Source organism: Myxocyprinus asiaticus, chromosome 43 (assembly GCF_019703515.2).
Source record: "Myxocyprinus asiaticus isolate MX2 ecotype Aquarium Trade chromosome 43, UBuf_Myxa_2, whole genome shotgun sequence".
NCBI classification, from domain to species: domain Eukaryota; kingdom Metazoa; phylum Chordata; class Actinopteri; order Cypriniformes; family Catostomidae; genus Myxocyprinus; species Myxocyprinus asiaticus.
Genome location: NC_059386.1, coordinates 30,312,057 through 30,330,206, shown reverse-complemented (window position 1 = coordinate 30,330,206; position 18,150 = coordinate 30,312,057). Strand labels below are relative to the sequence as shown.

The following is an 18,150-nucleotide window of genomic DNA, read 5'->3' as shown; positions in this document are numbered from 1 at the left end:
GACCCCTACTCTACATACCTACTACATATTTATTGAAAATTTGCTTCCATAGCCATCTGTATATATTGTCTTCAGCATTATGTTCTGTATATTGCTTGGACATTATATTTGGTATTGTCAATTGTCAATATATTTGATATTGTCAGATTTTTAGTTTTATTTTTATTTAACCTTGTGCAAGAAAACTAAATTAAAGTCCACCTCCAAGCTTAATACTGCAATACTCCAAGCAAACAGCTGCAGTCTGTTAAAGTCTCCAGATCCTCTTCAATTGTTTATTAGTGAGCTGGCACTCTCTAACTGAAAGTGGTACGTAGAAGGCCTCAGGCTTTTAATGATTGAAACCAAACCCATTTAGGCAGCCAGAGAGCCATTTTCAAGCAAGCCACGCGACACTGGGAGAAGCACACCTGCATCACCTTCATGGAAAGAAGCACAGAGTACAGCTACATCGTCTTTACCATCCGGCCATGTGGGTCCGTTCATGTGCTGGTCCCTATGGAGAGATTACTGTTGTGAACTGTTTAAATACAGAAATGGATTATTCCAGTTTCCTGCTCAGTCTCATATGGCACACAAACCACAGCTCCCTGCAAGTATTCAAAAGCGTCTTTTCAACAAAACATTTTTTCTTTTGACTTTCTATGCACACCAACTGCACATCAAAGTTTTATATTAGAGTAAAACTGTCTTGTGGCAGGTAGTGTCACAGTTTGACAGTAGTTTGTGTCTGACTGTTTCTTGTTGATGCTCCTCTTTTTTAGTATTATATATCTATGTTCAGATCTAAATATAGACTCACTGAGCACTTTATTATGTACACCTGAACACCTATTTATTAATGTGATTATTTAATCAGCCAACGTGTTGGAGCAGTGCAAAGCATAAAATCATTCAGATATAGGTCATGACCTTCAGTTAATGTTCACATCAACATCAGAATGGGGAAAAATGTGATCCCAATTATTTTGACCATGGCATGATTGTTGGTACCGGACAGGCTAGTTTGAGTATTTTTGTAACTGCTGATCTCCTGGGATTTTCACACACAGCAGTCTCTAGAGTTTACCCAGAATGGTGCCAAAAAAATAAATAATAAAAAAAAACATCCAGTGAGCAGCAGTTCATTGAAGGAAACACCTTGTTGATTAGAGAGGTCAACAGAGAATGGGCAGACTAGTTTGAGCTTACAGAAAGGCTACGGTAACTCAGATAACCACTCTGTACAATTGTAGTGAGCAGAATAGCATCTTAGAATGCACAATATGTTGAACCTTGAGGCGGATGGATTATAACAGCAGAAGACCACGTCTGGTTCCACTTCAGTTCAGCCAACAAACAGAAAACTGAGAATGCAGTAGGCACAGGCTCGCCAAAACTGGACAGTTGAAGACTGGAAGAGTGGTCTGTTGAATCTCAATTTCTGCTGAGGCACACAGATGGCAGGGTCAGAATTTGGCGCCAACAGTATGAATCCATGGACCCAAACTGCCTTGTGAATGTGCAGCTGACAAATCTGCAGAACTTGCATGATGCAATCATGTCAACATGGACTAGAATCTCAAAGGAATGTTTCCCAAATCGTGTAGAATCCATACCAAGTGAAGTCATTATATAAGGGAGGTACACAGTATTAGTATAGTGTTCCTAATAAAGTGCCCAGTGAGTGTATATAGAAGTTAAACTTTCTACTAGGAATGTTTTAAGTCAGGACTGAATGATTGACTGTTAGTGTGTGTGGCTGCACATAAAGTGAAGGACAAAGTTCTGGTTTTCATGTGAACCAAAGGTCTGACAGTCACGTCACTACACCACAGTTCCCAAAACAGTAAGCCATGTGCTCCCTTTGACAAAAACATCCTCGTTTTGGACTCCATCAGCACAAAGCTTTATTTTTCCTGCAGAGGCAGAGAGTTACCTCAAAGTTTGATTGACCTTAGAGTTTGCTCAATCCAGTCTTTTTGTGTGTCTCCAGTTAATTGAGCGCAGCCTTGTCGAACTTTGATAAATTGCAAGTTGAATCTGATTGGATGGCTGAAGGATAAAACTACTTCCTCCATACAGTATCAACCATCACACTGCTTTTCTGTGATGAAGCCATTCTTCCAGGTCATTTGAGAATATCTGGGATCCCCCCCCCCCCCCCCCCTTCTTTTCTACTTGATGTCAAAAGTTGGTGCCAGCAATGTTTCAACTCTGAAAATTGAGGCTGAGTTTGGTATAGTATACTTCCATATTACTCTTACTATTTCTGCCATGTCAACAAACTGCATTGTTATGGCTTCAAAGCCATTTATAAAAATGGACTAAAATCCACAAAAGTCCAATTTAGATTTCATGTGGTCTTTAAAGATAAAGTGTAATTTATGCACCACTAGCAGCACCAAAGAGAATTGCAGAAAATATATATATTTTTTTTTCCAAAGTAGGTTTTTCAAACACTCTCCAACACATAGTTCCACCTAAACCTCATGCCATAGATACAGTCGGCAAAGTAAAGCCCTGTTACCATAGTTACTCATTCATTCTTATGAGTAACACAGGGAGAAATATCTGATAGATTCGACTATTTTAACATTGAAAAACATGACAAAAAGCTGTTGTATTATTTTTTTTATGCACTTATTATCAAATAATAACTGAACTACATTTTTAAATGCCGCCAAACGATACATGCAGAAGCCTAAAGAAGAGTTCTGTGGCTGCAAGCTGTTGAGCCAGACAGCAGTTTATTAGCAGCCCCAAGCCACCTCAAGACAGATTACATTTATGATTGTCACACTAATATTTTGTTATTCGATTGGTATCTAAAACATTTTTAACTGCTTTGTGAATTTCTTTGTTTATCATCATTAACACTTTTATTTATATCTTTAATATGATAGATGATTAATGAATTTTTTTGTACACATAAAATAGCTCAAATTTAAGAAGTGAAACCAATCATTTTGACTTTTACTTAAATTTAACCAGACATAACATTGTTTGATGTTTTTTTTTTTTTTTTTTCTGGAACAGAGAACTGTGTAAAAATAAAAATGCAAATCAATCATCCATTTCACCCTTTGTTTACCAAGTATGTGTACTAAAGAGGTCTAAAAGTGTTTTATCACCCTTTTTTTGTTCTTTTGAAGGTGCTGTTCTTTTGTCAGGAAGAGGGGTGGAGGTCCCCAGGCCATCTCCATTGGCAAGAACTGTGACAAGTTTGGCATTGTGGTGCATGAACTTGGACACGTCATTGGCTTCTGGCATGAGCATACGCGACCTGACCGGGACGAGCATGTGGATAAATTTTGAGAAAACATCCAGCCTGGTACAGTTGAACACACACCTGAGCCTCTGTTAAACAGCAGAATACCTTCCTGTAAAATGCATTTCCTGTATGTGTTTATAGTTAGTATTCACTGGTATTTTAACTTTCACAATTTGAATACCCTGCTGAAAAAACAGCTTAAACTAGCTTAAGCTGGTTTAGATGGTTGTTCTTGCCTGGCCGAGCTGGTGCTCAGCTGGTTTAACTAGCCAGTGTGGTGGGACTTATTTGTTTGTCTGTTGCATTTTACAGGACAGGAGTACAATTTTATAAAGATGGAACCAGATGATGTGGATTCCCTCGGCGAGATTTATGACTTTGACAGCATCATGCATGATGCCAGAAACACCTTTTCCAGGTTTGGACTCATAAATGTTTAATGCGATTGCTACATGATAATTTTTTAGGTAATTGTATACCATGTAACATGTGGAACAAACTGGACACAATATCTGGTAAATACCACTTAAATCTGATTTTTACAGCCACCCATTTACACTAATTTTCCTTTGATTACACGCAATACATGTTGACTTCTTGGAGAAGAAAATAAATACAAAATAATTGCAACAGATCATCAACCACTATTCACCCTTAAACAAAATATAAACACAAATTAAAATATACATGGATACATGCAGGTATGCAGCTCTCTAATTCATTTCTGCACTTTTATTATTATTTTATCAATTATAATTGACAGGAACGTCATTGCATGTGTTAGTCCCTTGGCTGTAAGGCGTGTGTTGAGCTGATGGAGCAGAGAAGGACTTGGCTTTCTCACAGTCTGCAGACTAACCTGTTGTTAGTGGCTTGAGTACCGCGATGCAGCCAGCTGCTTTGAGGGGCCTGTTCAGCCACAAGGATGAGCAGGATGGAATCTAGTCAGCCATGACTTTTATCTCAAAATTTTGACTTTCATTCTAATAATTATGACTTTATCTCAGAGATAATTTAATGTAATTTTAATGTAATAAATATTACTTAATGTCTCATAATTATAATTTACTATCTCATAATTTTTATTTATGTCATAAATATGACTTTGAATCAAATTATTATGACCTTTTATCTCGTAATTATGACTTAGTATCTTCTAATTAAATTTTTTATCTAAAAAATCTGACATTCTAATACTTATGACTTTTTCTGTCTTAATTAGGACTTTGTATCTCAGTTATTACTTTTTTGTCTTATAATTGGTTGCATCTTATAATTGACTTTTAATGTCATAAATATGTCTTAATATCTCATAATTATGACTTTTAATTTCAAAGTTTTGACCTTATCTCATCATTTTGACTTTATTTCATATTTATGACTTCTTATATCATAAATATGACTTTGAATCTAATAATTTACCTTTTTATCACCTTATTATAACTTAGTATCTAATAATTTTGTCTTTTTATCTCATAATTATAACTTACCAAAGCACCATTTTTTTTTTTTCATGTGGTGGAAATGGGCTTCCATGCCTTGGGTCCTTGTTAAAAGTAAAGTTTTAGTTTTTATTTTGAAAAGTATTCCTATATCTTTTTTTTTCTTTTTTTTTCTGTATAAAACCAAACAACCATCTATTTTTTAAATGTTTTCTCTTTAAAATAAATCCCACTTGGTTTGATTTTTCAACTAATGCAATAAAAATTCATACAATTTTAAGTGTCCAAATTCATTTTGGAGCTAGTGTATGTGGTCTTATTAGAAATTAAAACCATTGTCAGACTTTGGGTCCCTTATCAATTTAACAAAATATACTGCTTGTTTACTCTCTGTGTTACTCTCTGTACTCTGTGAAATTAGTGCAATTTCAGTTGCATTCTCCTTACTGCTGTATCTTAGATCTTGTAAAAGGCTTCTAAGAGTTTACTCAAGATTCATTTGAGGACTTTTGTGTCTACAAAATAGGGGCATCTATCTTGATACCATGCTGCCAAAGTATGACATCACTCAAGCAAGGAAATTATACAAGTGTCCAAGTAAGTGGCCCTTCATGTCCCAGGCATGTCTGTTTCATAGCAGATTGTTCTGTCTTGGCACAACCATTAATTTGGAGATGCACCCAGCTTTTTAGATTTCCTCTTCTGCACTTCCTTTCTAAAGCAATGTTAAAGTTTCAAGTGTTCTGGACAGATGTATTTTTAACTGAGATGTCGGATACATTTTCCATGTAAAGTGGAGCAATGTTTTTGCTGTCATCTCCTTTAATCCCTTTAATCTTATCTGGAATGATACACAACACTTCAAAATAAAGCTCAGTCCTCAAAATTGACCCTACCATCTGTAAAACTGCTACTGTTTTCCATTAAGAAGATTGAGTGTCCAGGTCAAGCATCTGTGAGTTTCTTGATGTGGTTTTGGTGTACAGGATGTGGTGAGAGCCTCCAGTACAGCACTGGAAACTTCTCTTCCCCTGGGTTCCCAAACGGATACACCGCATATCTTCACTGTATATGGAGTATTTCGGTCACGCCTGGGGAGAAGGTAGAAGAACTTCACATATGAAGCGATGGCCTGTGTGAGCTGCATTATGGATGTTTCATTGCACCTGTTGCAGTAAAAATGATGTTGTGTTTTAGACAGAGCAGTCAGAGTAAAGGTAACCATGGCAGAATAAGTCATTTTTTATTCTATGTAACTAATTAAGATACAATGGTGATAAATGGGGACAAGTAAATTGGCTTGTATACAAAAACAAACATTTGAAAATAAAATGTATGTTTTATTTTGGAATTTCTTTTGCATTACACATGAAACACACATCAAATCTAGGAAATAATGTGACTGAGTTCAGTATTCTGTTAATTATATCAGTAGTAAATCATGGGGACACTAATGGCACCTTTTCTCAGAATGGCTTTCATATAATAAGAGTGATATATATTTCTTTCTGCCTGCATTAATTTCAGGAGGAAATAATACTTGCTTTCAATTAGCTTTGCAAAAGCATTCATACTGTCAAATGTCTTTCTGAGACATAGTCTTCTTCTTTATTGAGAAATTGTCTGTGTGTCTCTTTGTCTTTCCTTGTTAGATCATTCTTAATTTTACCTCAATGTATTTGTACAACAGTCACTTGTGCTGGTACGACCACATGGAGATCCGTGATGGATACTGGAGAAATGCACCATTGAAAGATTCTCACTTTTATAAAGATCTTGATAATTTGCATTTTAGATTTTACCCGCAGCTTTTTCTTCTATTAATGTCAGTTTTGTTTTATAAATTATAACCTCTCTTGGCATTAGAATTATTGGTAGGAAGAAAATGCAAGCCATATGTAATAGAAAATAACTGAATATATTTTGATCCCATCATGTAATAATAAATAAATATGTATAAATATTAAATAATAAATAGTATGTAATTGACTAATTATGGGGTGGGGGCGGTGGGACACTCTTCTGTAAAAACACATGTTGCTAAAAAAACAATTCAGAGGTGTCAGTCACATGCAACTTTTGTTCTTTTGTACCATGCAAATGCACATCGGCCTATGCTTCAGAAAAAAAAAGAAAAAAAAAAGACACGGCCAAGCATCTTCTAATTGTCTTTTATCTTGAGTAAAATAATGTTTTGCACATTTTTTTTTTTTTACTCGGGCAACTGACAAATTGTAAGCTTCATTTTGATTTTAGGTTTACTCATGTTTAATGAAAGGAATGTTTATACTTAATACATTCGTTTTTCATCACAATATGCAATGGGTAATACAAAAGTAATTAGATTATATTACCTAAATGTGTAATCTAAAATATTACATAATAGATAACATTTTAAATTGTGTAATTTGTAATCAGTAACCAGTTACATTTCAGAAGTAATCTTCCCAGCACTGTTATTGGCATATGTTTGCTTTAGGCCATTTTTGTGGAGACCAGATTCCTGAGGCCATCATGTCTACTGACAGTCGACTGTAGATTGAATTCCGTAGCAGCAATAATTGGGTGGGAAAAGGTTTTTCCGCTGTCTATGAAGGTACAGATCCACCAATTGTGATAAAAAAAAAAAAAATTAAATTAAAAGAAATTGTACTCAGTAATTGTGTCTTGTTTCCTGGTAAAAAAAAAGATAAACTTACTATAAAAGGACAAACAATATTAAGTCTTGTTTTGTCAGTGAAATCAAAAATGTTTTTGTAAGATATATGCTTAAAAAAGAAAAACACCATTTGCTAATCCGAATAGAAGACTTAAAATCATGTTGTAAAAAACAGCACACATCTATGGCAATTGCTACAGGAAGTGTGGGGTGAAATGTCACAGGAGAATCTGGACAAATTGACAGCTAGAATGCCAAGGACCTGCAAAGCTGTCATTGCTGCACGTGGAGGATTTTTGATGAAGCAGGTTTGACGTAGATTAACATTTTTTTCAAATTGTAATAGTAATTTTTCACATTATTAATGTCTAGAATAAATTGTGATCAGTTGAATGCTACTTTGGTGAATAAAAGTACCAATTTCTTTCTAAGAGCAAAATCTGTACATTATTCCAAACTTTTGGCCGACAGTGTGTGTGTGTGTGTGTGTATATATATATATATATATATATATATTTCTTCCTAGTTATTGGATAACATTCAATGTAAAGTTCACTTGTTCCATTCAAAATGTTGTGAGGTTGAGTGAGGTGTGAAAAATAACCTCAATTCAAAGAGAAAACAAGCTTATTTTTTACCCCACTGACAATTTTTTTTTTTTTTAATTGTTTTTTCCGCCTTGTTTTAATCATAAATCCAACTAATTTTAGTGAGATTTATTCTTTAAAAAAAGAAAAAAAACTATTTGCCAATGGAGTAAAAATAAAAAATAAAAATACTTATCTAAAACTCCCTAATTTTTATTTTTTTACCCGATTGACAAATAGTTTTTTCTTGTTTTAAGCATAAACCGCACTAAGTCTGTTCTCTGAAAATAAGACTTAAAAATTTTACATCATTTTGCTTCTCATGTAAATGTGCCTTGTTTTAAGAATGTTTACATATTTTTACTGGAAAGAAAGACAAAAATACTGTGTAAGAAAACATTTTGTTTTGCACTGTGTGCTTCTATGAAGTTATTTGCACTGTAAAAAATAAAAAAGTTTTTAAATTAATGTTCTTTTCACCTTATTTTAATCATAAATCCAACTAATTTTAGTGAGGTTTATTCTTAAAAAAAGAAAAAAACTAGTTGCCAATGGAGAAAGAAAAACAAAACTAATTCAAGATATGTTCTCAGACAAATATTATCTTACATAATGCTGCTTCTCTAGTACATTTATTTTGTTTTAAGGATGTTTAGATATTTTACTGGAGAACAAAGCAAATATGGTGATTTTAAATCTAAATTATCATATTTTCATAGCTAACACATTTGGTAATGTATTTCATATCTGATTTGGATTGTTCTTACTACAGTCTATATTTACTAGCTTCAAAAGTTCATGAACTCTGAATAAAAACAACTGCTCCATGTGAATTTGTTTCTGTTGAGCTGAGAGCAGATTAGAGCAGATATACTGTTAATTTGTTGTGTTATTGTTCTGTTGACATTTTCAGCTATTTGCGGAGGTGAAGTGAGAAGAGACAGTGGACAAATTGAGTCACCCAATTACCCTGACGACTATTGGCCCAATATAATGCAATACTGTGCATTTGGAAGATAAGGGTGCAGCAAGGGTTCCATGTGGGCATCAGCTGCCAGTCATTTGAGGTGATGTACAGTACATAGTTAATAAATCCTAGTTTTCTGATCTGTTAGACGTGTTATTCTATATCTAACCTCAGCCTCAGTCAGCACACCCACTAATCGCCCACAGACTGTCTAATGCATATTGCACTCAAAAATGGAAAGAGTGCCATAAAAACACAAGCTCAGATCTAATTGGCTGGCTTCTGTATAATATATATATATATATATATATATATATATATATATATATATATATATATATATATATTTCCAGGAGTGTGGTGTGCAGGTTTTTATCAGTCTGCCTGGAAACTAAAGGCGGGGTCACACTAAACTTCGCGCTCCATTCACTCCCATTCAAACGCATCCGTATCCGGGAGTCTAGAAATGCATTCTGCTATGTACAAAAGTTTGGTAACTCTGACACGCTTATCTTGATGACGAGAAGACACAAATAGCACATGTACGTCTCCGAGATGTCTATTTAAGATCTTTTTATGTGGAAAGCATCACAATCTAGTTAACATCTGCTAAACATCTTAAAAAGATCAGATTTACACACATTCATAATCAGAAACGTCTCTAAGACATCTGCTGAATGTCTTATTGACATCCGAGAGGAAACGTTTTATAGACGTATTGCAGATGAGCAAACTACGTAAAAAATACCTCTTCAAGATGTAAACATACACATCAAACAGACGTCTAGGTGATGTACATATTACCAATAGAAGATCGAAACATGGAATTGGCTTAATTCAAAGAATACCTATTTCAAAGCTGCATGTTTTCATTGTCACAGGAAAGTGAGTAGACGTATGTATTTTAACATTTGAATGTGATATTATTTGTTATTTGTTATTTATTATTAGTTATAATAACCAGAAGGCCTCGCGGCTGTCATCAAATCCTGGTCTGTTGTGCTGTCCCAAAGATTTGGCATGCTCAAAGTCTGGTGAGACTGCCCCTTAAAGGAATATTCCTACATTCAAAACAAGTTAAGCTCAATCGACAGCATTTGTGGCATAATGTTGATTACCATAAAAATTTATTTCGACTCGTCCCTCCTTTTCTTTAAAAAAAGCACTTACAATGGGAGTGGATGGGGGCCAATTTTTTAACATTAAAATATTCACTTTTTCAAAAGTATAGCCACAACACGTAAACAATATGCATGTTAACATGATTTTTGTCATGGTCCTGTCACTCTGTCAGTCTGGGTTTTTGTCTGACAGGACTGTGGCATATTGTCCCATGTCTGTCTTGTGTTTCGTTGTCTGTCTTTGTGTGAGCGCGTTGTTTCGGTTGTATTCTCTGCCATGCGCTCTTCGGTCTGTCTTGTTTCATGTCCGGAGTGTGGTATCTGGGTTCTGACTTCTGTCTGGTTCTGTTTCGGTCTATGTCGGGATCCGGACACTCATGTTCCATGTCTATCTGTTGTTGATGTGGGTGCATCGTGCTTATGTCATCTTGGTAGCATGCACTTGCGTCAATAGTTTATGTCTGTCTCTCACGAACACGGGTGCGCCTCGTGTGACGCTCGCGTTTCGCTGCATGCCTGGAACGCGAGCTGTCTTCACGTTGTGCTGTCGCGCAGGTGTCCTGTCTTGTTTTTGTCGCCTGTTGTGTGCATCGCGTGACCTTTACCTCGCGATGTACGCTCAGGTTTCGATTAGTGTGAGAATGCGTGGCATCGCTTTGTTTGACGTTGCTACGCTTCTCTGGTCTTGTTTGTCGGTTGGCATGGCCGTATAATGCCTTATTGTCTTGACGATGTGTGCTCATGCCATTCGGGTGTTTTGTCTTGCGAGAGCACGTGGCTTTGTTTTGTTTCTGTATCGCCGCGTGTCTCTCTCTTGTGTTTGCTGTCCAGTGCCAGTTCATCTTGTTGGTTTTCTCATGTCGGTCCTGTCAGTCTGTTCCTCCTACCCTGATTCCCATAGCCCAGTCCGGTCGGTCCTGTACCCTGTTTCCCCTGCCTGGATTATTTATTTAGTGTTTTTCCCCTTTGGGATAGTTTATGTTTGTTTGTTTGTTTGTTTGTTTTTCCCCTTATGGGAGTTTTGGTTTGTTTTTGATTTATTTTGTATTAATAAATTCCCTGTTTATTTTCACTCTGCATTTCGATCCTGAGAGACAGGTTTTAGTGTGATAAAATCAATTGCTAACCTTTTCTGTGTAAAGTTATATCCAATTTTACAACTTCGTTACCATGACGATGTAGTGTCAACAAATCCTAAAACGACTGTAAAAAATACGATTTAAACAACTTTACAGTTCAAATAATATGTGTTTCAACAGAAGAATTAATGTAAGTGCTTTTATAAAATTATAAGCTTCACATTTCTGCCTTTAAACCCTCGATTGAGCTTAACTTGTATCGAAACTGGAATATTCCTTTAAGTCACAATTTCATGGTTGCTATTATGAGTCACATCCAAAGTTTGTGAAGTTTGTGGCATTGGATCTTTGAGAGATATTTCAAAGTTTTATTTGGACATATTTATGCTGTGCAGTACATTCCATTTTGTTTCACTTTAATCTTTTGTGAGATAACCTGAACTTATTACTTTTGGACGAATAAAAACTCGGACCTCAAAGCCAACTGAAATTTTCCACAAATATGTGATTTTAATAATAATATTCTGATTTAATTAATTTCAGATTTACCTTCCCTGCAAAAAATGTAATTGCCTGGTTCTTGCTAATGACATGCAATTTGTATGAGAGACATTAAAGCTGAAGTATGTAATTTCTGTGACACTAGTGCAGCCGAACGGAATTGCAAAAATAAACAATGCTTTCAAAACAGCTTTCTGAATACGCCCCTCATCTGCTGTTGTTCAAACAGTAAGATAGTCCCGCACCCAACTCACACCACTGGTTGAGGAAAGTTGTTGGGGCTGGTCTAAGCGGGTCACTTAAAACAAACACAGGAATTTTCATAGCTCAACAGAAACACAGTGTTTATAATTTTCGAGAAAACTAACCTATGAATGGCTTATAGTTGTCTCTGCGTATTAACCTGGGATAGAAGAAAGTATTTTAACACTGAAAAAGTTACATCAGCTTTATGTCAGCTATGTAGAAAATTGGTTGCCTGGAACTGCGGTCAATAATACCATTTGGCAGTCATTAAACAAAAATATTTTACTACAGAATGCGATGATTGACCAATCAGAATCAAGTATTCAAGAAAGCTGTGTAATGAGATTTTTGTATGTTACATATTTTATGTTATTTACTCTGACTTGTCATGGCATCGCAATTCTGGGACGGAGCTTGTTAATGTACATGAGCACTGATAGTTTAAAATATTCTTGTATTGACTGTGTTGACAGTGAGGGATGTCGTGGGTATTGTTTTTATTGCGATCTCCCTTGCCTTCACCCTCAGATTGAGAAACATGACAGCTGTAGTTATGACTACTTGGAAGTGCGAGACGGCGATTCTGAAAGCAGTCCTCTCCTGGGCCGCTTCTAGTAGCTCTAACCAGCTGTTGATGAAGTTTGTATCTGATGGATCTGTGAACAAAGCTGGGTTTACAGCCAATTTCTTTAAAGGCGACACTTGTTATTAACTATCAAACATTTACTTAAAAGTGCATTCAGTATTTTTTTCCTCATTAAAAAAGTTTTACTCAAGCAATGAATCATAATTTTTAAACATAAGTATAAAATCATGTCCACTCACATGCGATGAAGACTCCAGTCACATAAAAACCTTATTTTACATGGAGAAGGTCCACTTATGAGGGCTTCCATGTTAGAATCACATGACCAGCCTAATAGTACTCACTTAATCTCAGTAACTGCCCTGTTATTGGACACTTTCACTCATTAAATTAATCATGGCTAACTGTTAACAGTGAATTTCTACACTGGCATCATTAACTAAAAACTATTGCGTTTGAAAGATTCTGCATCCAGGCCACTAGGTGTCAGTGTAAGTACAAGATGACATATACAAAAAATTACTGATTGCACCTTGTAAAAAAAATGTATCAGCGTTTTTGTCTTGTTTTCCAGTAAAAACAACAACAACAACAAAAAAAATCCTTAAAACAAGATTAATTTACTAGAAAAGCAAAATTGCATACAATTTCATGACTTGTTTTAATAGAATAGAATAATGAATTACATTAATATATATATATATATATATATATATATATATATATATATATATATATATATATATATATATATATTTATATATAATAATAATTGCCAAATAGTTTTTTCTAACAAAATGTAGTAAAGATTATGGTTAAACAGATTGCCAATGGGTTAAAAAAAATAAACTTATACAAGATATATTCTCTGTAAACAAGTCTTAGTATCTTATGCAACTTTGCTTCTCAAGTAAATGTATCTTTCTTTAAAATTTATAAATTCAGCATACATTCCTTGAAAACAAGTCTTATCACAAGTTGCTTAATTTATTTTGCGTAGATTTATTTAATTGTAAAATAATATGTTTCATTTATATAGCATCCTCCTAAAGCTCAAGGACAAACAAGACCAAAATACTTAAGAAAATTATTTTTAACAGGAATCTAACAATGACTTTACAATGCTAGACAGTTTAATTGACATTTTCCCATTTTGTGTGCCATCCTTCCAATTTTCATTGTCCAATAGAGTGATGACCTTGACCTTTTGACCTTGATATCCTTTCTAATCCTCACCAGAGACTGATGAATGCTCCAGGCCTGATATCATTCACTGTGAGCAACATTGCGTCAACACCCTGGGCAGCTACCACCGTGCCTGTGATCCGGGCTTTGAGCTCGCCCCAGACCGCCATAGCTGTGCAGGTGATATGAATACCTGTTCATGGAAATACAATTTCTGCCTTGTGGATGATAAAGCTGGTGAAAAAATTCCATAGTCTAACCTTTAAGAAGGGACCAGAATATCATAGAGACTTGGGGGTGGGTTTTTTTTTACTTGGACCTGTCAGCAACCACTTATTGTGACCACCTAGAACATCCTAGCAGCCGCACAGCAATACACCAATGCTGCGTTCACATCGTGTCAGAATTACTGTACTTAAAGCTTACAACTTGGAGATTCTACTCAGAGCTGTTCTCCTCCTCGGACCTCGGAACAACGCCATTGTTGATAAAAGCAATATACTGTATGTATCACTTAATGAATTCATTGATTCACCTCTAAATGTTCTCACAAAATGTTAAAGAACAAAGACAGCACTCCAGGTAACAATAAAATGTCATATCAAGTAGAAATATGTGTTCATTACCTCTAACTGTTGAGGCCACTGCCATTTTTTACATGTACGTCGTGACTGTCAATTTCGAGCTTTCATAGAATTCCAAGTTTACAGTTCTATGAAGACATGAATGCTTTTTTCAAGTCTGAATCTCAGAACGATGGTAATTCTGACATGACATGAATGCACCATTAATATCTCTCAGGTAAAAATCACATAGCAATGCATGGCAACCAACCAATGACATCCTTGCATTGTAGTGGCAAGTTTAGCACAGGCAAGCACCATTCAAATTTTCTTCAGAAAATGCAAATCTTCTAACCTCACATTTAAAGGAATAGTTCACCCAAAAATGAAAATTTGCTGATAATTTACTCACCCTCAGGCCATCCAAGATGTATCTGAGTTTCTTTCTTCATCAAAACAGAATTTAAGATTTTTAGGATTTCATTTCAGGCCTCCTCCTTTAAACAATGCAAGTGAATGTCCTCCATTTTTTGATGGTCCAAAATGCATATTTAAGGTGCATCAAAATAATCCACACGACTCCAATCGACGAATAACGTTCTTCTGAACGCAAACTATTTATTATTTTGAGAAACAAAACAATACTTATATACTTTTTAACTACAAATGTTCGCTTCCGTACATCTCCGTGACGCGCGCTCATGAGAGGGATGACGTAAGCTCGCTGGTAAGGTCACGCATCACGTGGAGGAGGAGTCAGGAAGCGCGTCATTGTTTACATTGTTTTTTTTTATTATAATTTGGAAATTGTTTTTTATTTTATTTTATATTGTTTTAAAATTGTTTTGGACTGTTTTGGTTTGTGAACGGTGCTTGGTCTGTGCTCTGTGCAAGTTTCTATTGTAAACAATGACGCGCTTCCTGCCTCCTCCTCCATGTGACACATGACCTTACCAACGAGCTTATGTCATCCCTTTCATGAGCGCACAGAGATGTACGGAAGCGAACATTTGTACATTTGAACATTTGAACATTATTTTGATGCACCCTAAATATGCATTTTGGACCATTAAAAAATGGAGGACATTCACTTGCAATGTTTAAAGGAGGAGGCCTGAAATGAAATCCTAAAAGTCTTAAATTCTGTTTTGATGAAGAAAGAAACTCAGATTCATCTTGGATGGCCTGATGGTGAGTAAATTATCAGCAAATTTCCATTTTTGGGTGAACTATTCCTTTAAGCAGACATCTAAAGCTGTATGATAAAATACTGCTTTAGGAAGGACAAACTGTGGTATCCGGTAGCATTTATACAGCTTAATGTCTAAAACAGTATGTCGGATCCTGATCTGCCTCTTTTTTCAGGCCTTTGTAGTTCTTAAAGGAACTGACTGGGAAATCAATCCTAAATTGTGTTGCCTTTAAATCAATATAGCCAAAAGATCCCCAAGAGTCTACAAGTAACCAATCAGGGGCAACGAAGTGGAAAACCTAAATATATTCTAGTTAAAAGGGGTTTAGAATTGCTATTTCATCCACAGCTTTCCAATCAGGATTTGATGGTTGTTACTTTGATTGCTGACTCACTTAACATTGTATCAGTTAGACATATTTGATTGCAGTCATTGTTAATGTAATTGTACTGGCAAATTAGAGTATGTTTGGCTAAAGTGATATGACCACACTTCTTCGCAGAGAACTCAATGGTACCAATTAGTACATACACTCTAGCAAACATTAAGTAAATGTGTTTTAAAATAAGCCACATTTCAGATATACTTTACATACTGTTAGAACTGGCTCAACAGAGTGTTTGAGACAAATTTAGAGTGTACAGACTTGTGCAGCTTGGCTTGGAGGTGAGGTGTAAAATACATTTTCAAAGCAATTAGCAATAATAGACATGTATTACATTATAGGAGGGATTCAAGCCCTGTCTAGGGAACAGAATATCATAGAGACAGAAAAGCAATCTCCTTTATTAAAGGTGCAGTAAGTAATGTTTTTCTCATTTAAAAAAGTTTAACTCCTAAAGACATAACATGTAATTTTGCAATTTATGTAGGAAATCATGACCACTCACATTAAAATAAAGACTCCAGTCATATCAGTAACCTTATAAAAGCTGTTTTATTCTACATGGAGAGGGTCAGCACATGGGGCGATCATGTTAGAATCACATGACCAGCCGAATATTACTCGCTTAATCTCAGTAACCGTCCTGTTATTTGACACTATCAGTCACTGATTACAATAATCACGGCTGAATGTGAATACTACATTTCAACAATGGCATCTGAAAATGAAAACCATTGATTTAAAATTATGCTGCAACCAAGCCGCTAGGTGTCAGTTTAAGTTCAAGATGACAAAAAGAAGAAAGTTACTGAGTGCACATTTAAAGTAATTATTTTGGATGTAGGATGTTGTCAAACTGTTGTTGTTGTTAAAAGCAGAAGCCTCACCCAAGAAAGATTTCTGGAGAGTTCATGACCCAGGCTGCTATACTGGAGCACTTACTATAATCATAGGAGAACTAATGATCTTGCAAACAATGATTCACTCTCTTGTGTGAAAAACAGGAAATGTACACAGCAATCAGATGAAGGGATCTTTCCTCCCTCTATTCAGAGCACTGTAAAGAGTTTTAAATTACAAAGATAACAGCAAAAAACTAAAGAAAACCCCTACTGCTCCTTGGAATATGGAGTGATAAAAGTGCTGCTTTTGCATTCATTAAGCCAAGCAAACTTTTAGCTTTTTTCTTGTGTTTAAGAAAAGGCAGCATTTTTTGATTGCTTAGGATATTCGCATCTCAAAGGCCTTAATGTGTTTACATAACACTATTCATTGATGAATAGGTGACATAATTCAAAGTATGTACATAACACACTTGTTTTGATTCCCTCTAGTTCTGAGACCAGCTTTGTTGTTTCTGGCGATGGTACAATGGAACAAAAATCATTGTTACAGAAAGCAGGGTAATATAAAAGGAAAACATTCACTGAGAGTAGGAATGGAAGTTCTTTTTGCACATTCATTGGCTATGAAGCTTTCAAGCTGATGCTTGTTTTACTAGTCAAGATAGGCATATTCTACATTCAGGGTCACCCATGTAAGTCACTTTGCTAACAAAGCATCTACAAAGGAAATGAATGTAGTATGGTAGTCACACAGCTAGAAAAGGAAAGCTGTCAAGACAAACTGTTGGGCTGGCAAATCCTTTAAAAGCTTTTAAGTTTGAAGGGTACATTACTCCTACAGAGCTACAATATAGAAGAGTAAAGGCATAGTTCACCACAAAATGAAAACTTTATCATCATTTACTAATCCTCATGTTGTTCCAAACCCGTATGACTTCATTTCTTCTGTGAAACTCTTGAGAAGTAAAACTTTTTTTTATTCAGTGAAAGTGAATGATGACTGAGGCTGTCATTCTGCCAAATATCTCTTGTTTTGTTCCGCAGAAGAAAGAAAGTCATATGGGTTTTGCTATGTTGCAGGAAAGGTGTTTAGAATGGTTGCTAGGTGGTTAGTAGGGTATTCTTGGTGGTTGCTAGGGTATGCTGAGTAGTTGCGAGGGCATTGCTCGGCGGTTGCTGAGTTGTTCTAAGTAGTTACAAGGGAGATCTGAGTGGTTCTTTTTGTGGAGTTCTTTGGACATATGGATGGATGGATGAATGGATAATCAGAAAGACAGATGGATGAATGGATGGACAGGTAGGTGGACATATGGATCAATCAACGGACGGACGGACGGACGGACAGATAGATAGATAGATAGATAGATAGATAGATAGATAGATAGATAGATACATGGATGCATGGATGCATGGACGAACAGACAGACAGACAGATATATAGGCGGACGGATGAATTAATGCATGGATGAACGAATAGAAGGATGGACAGAAGGACGGATGGATGGATGGACAGACGAATAAAAGGACGGATGGTAAGA

At 35.7% G+C, this 18,150-nt stretch overlaps 1 pseudogene; it reads left to right on the top strand.

The window, feature by feature from the left end:
* LOC127433580 (bone morphogenetic protein 1-like) overlaps positions 1-18,150 on the top strand; it is a 47,150-nt pseudogene that overhangs the window by 17,399 nt on the left and 11,601 nt on the right.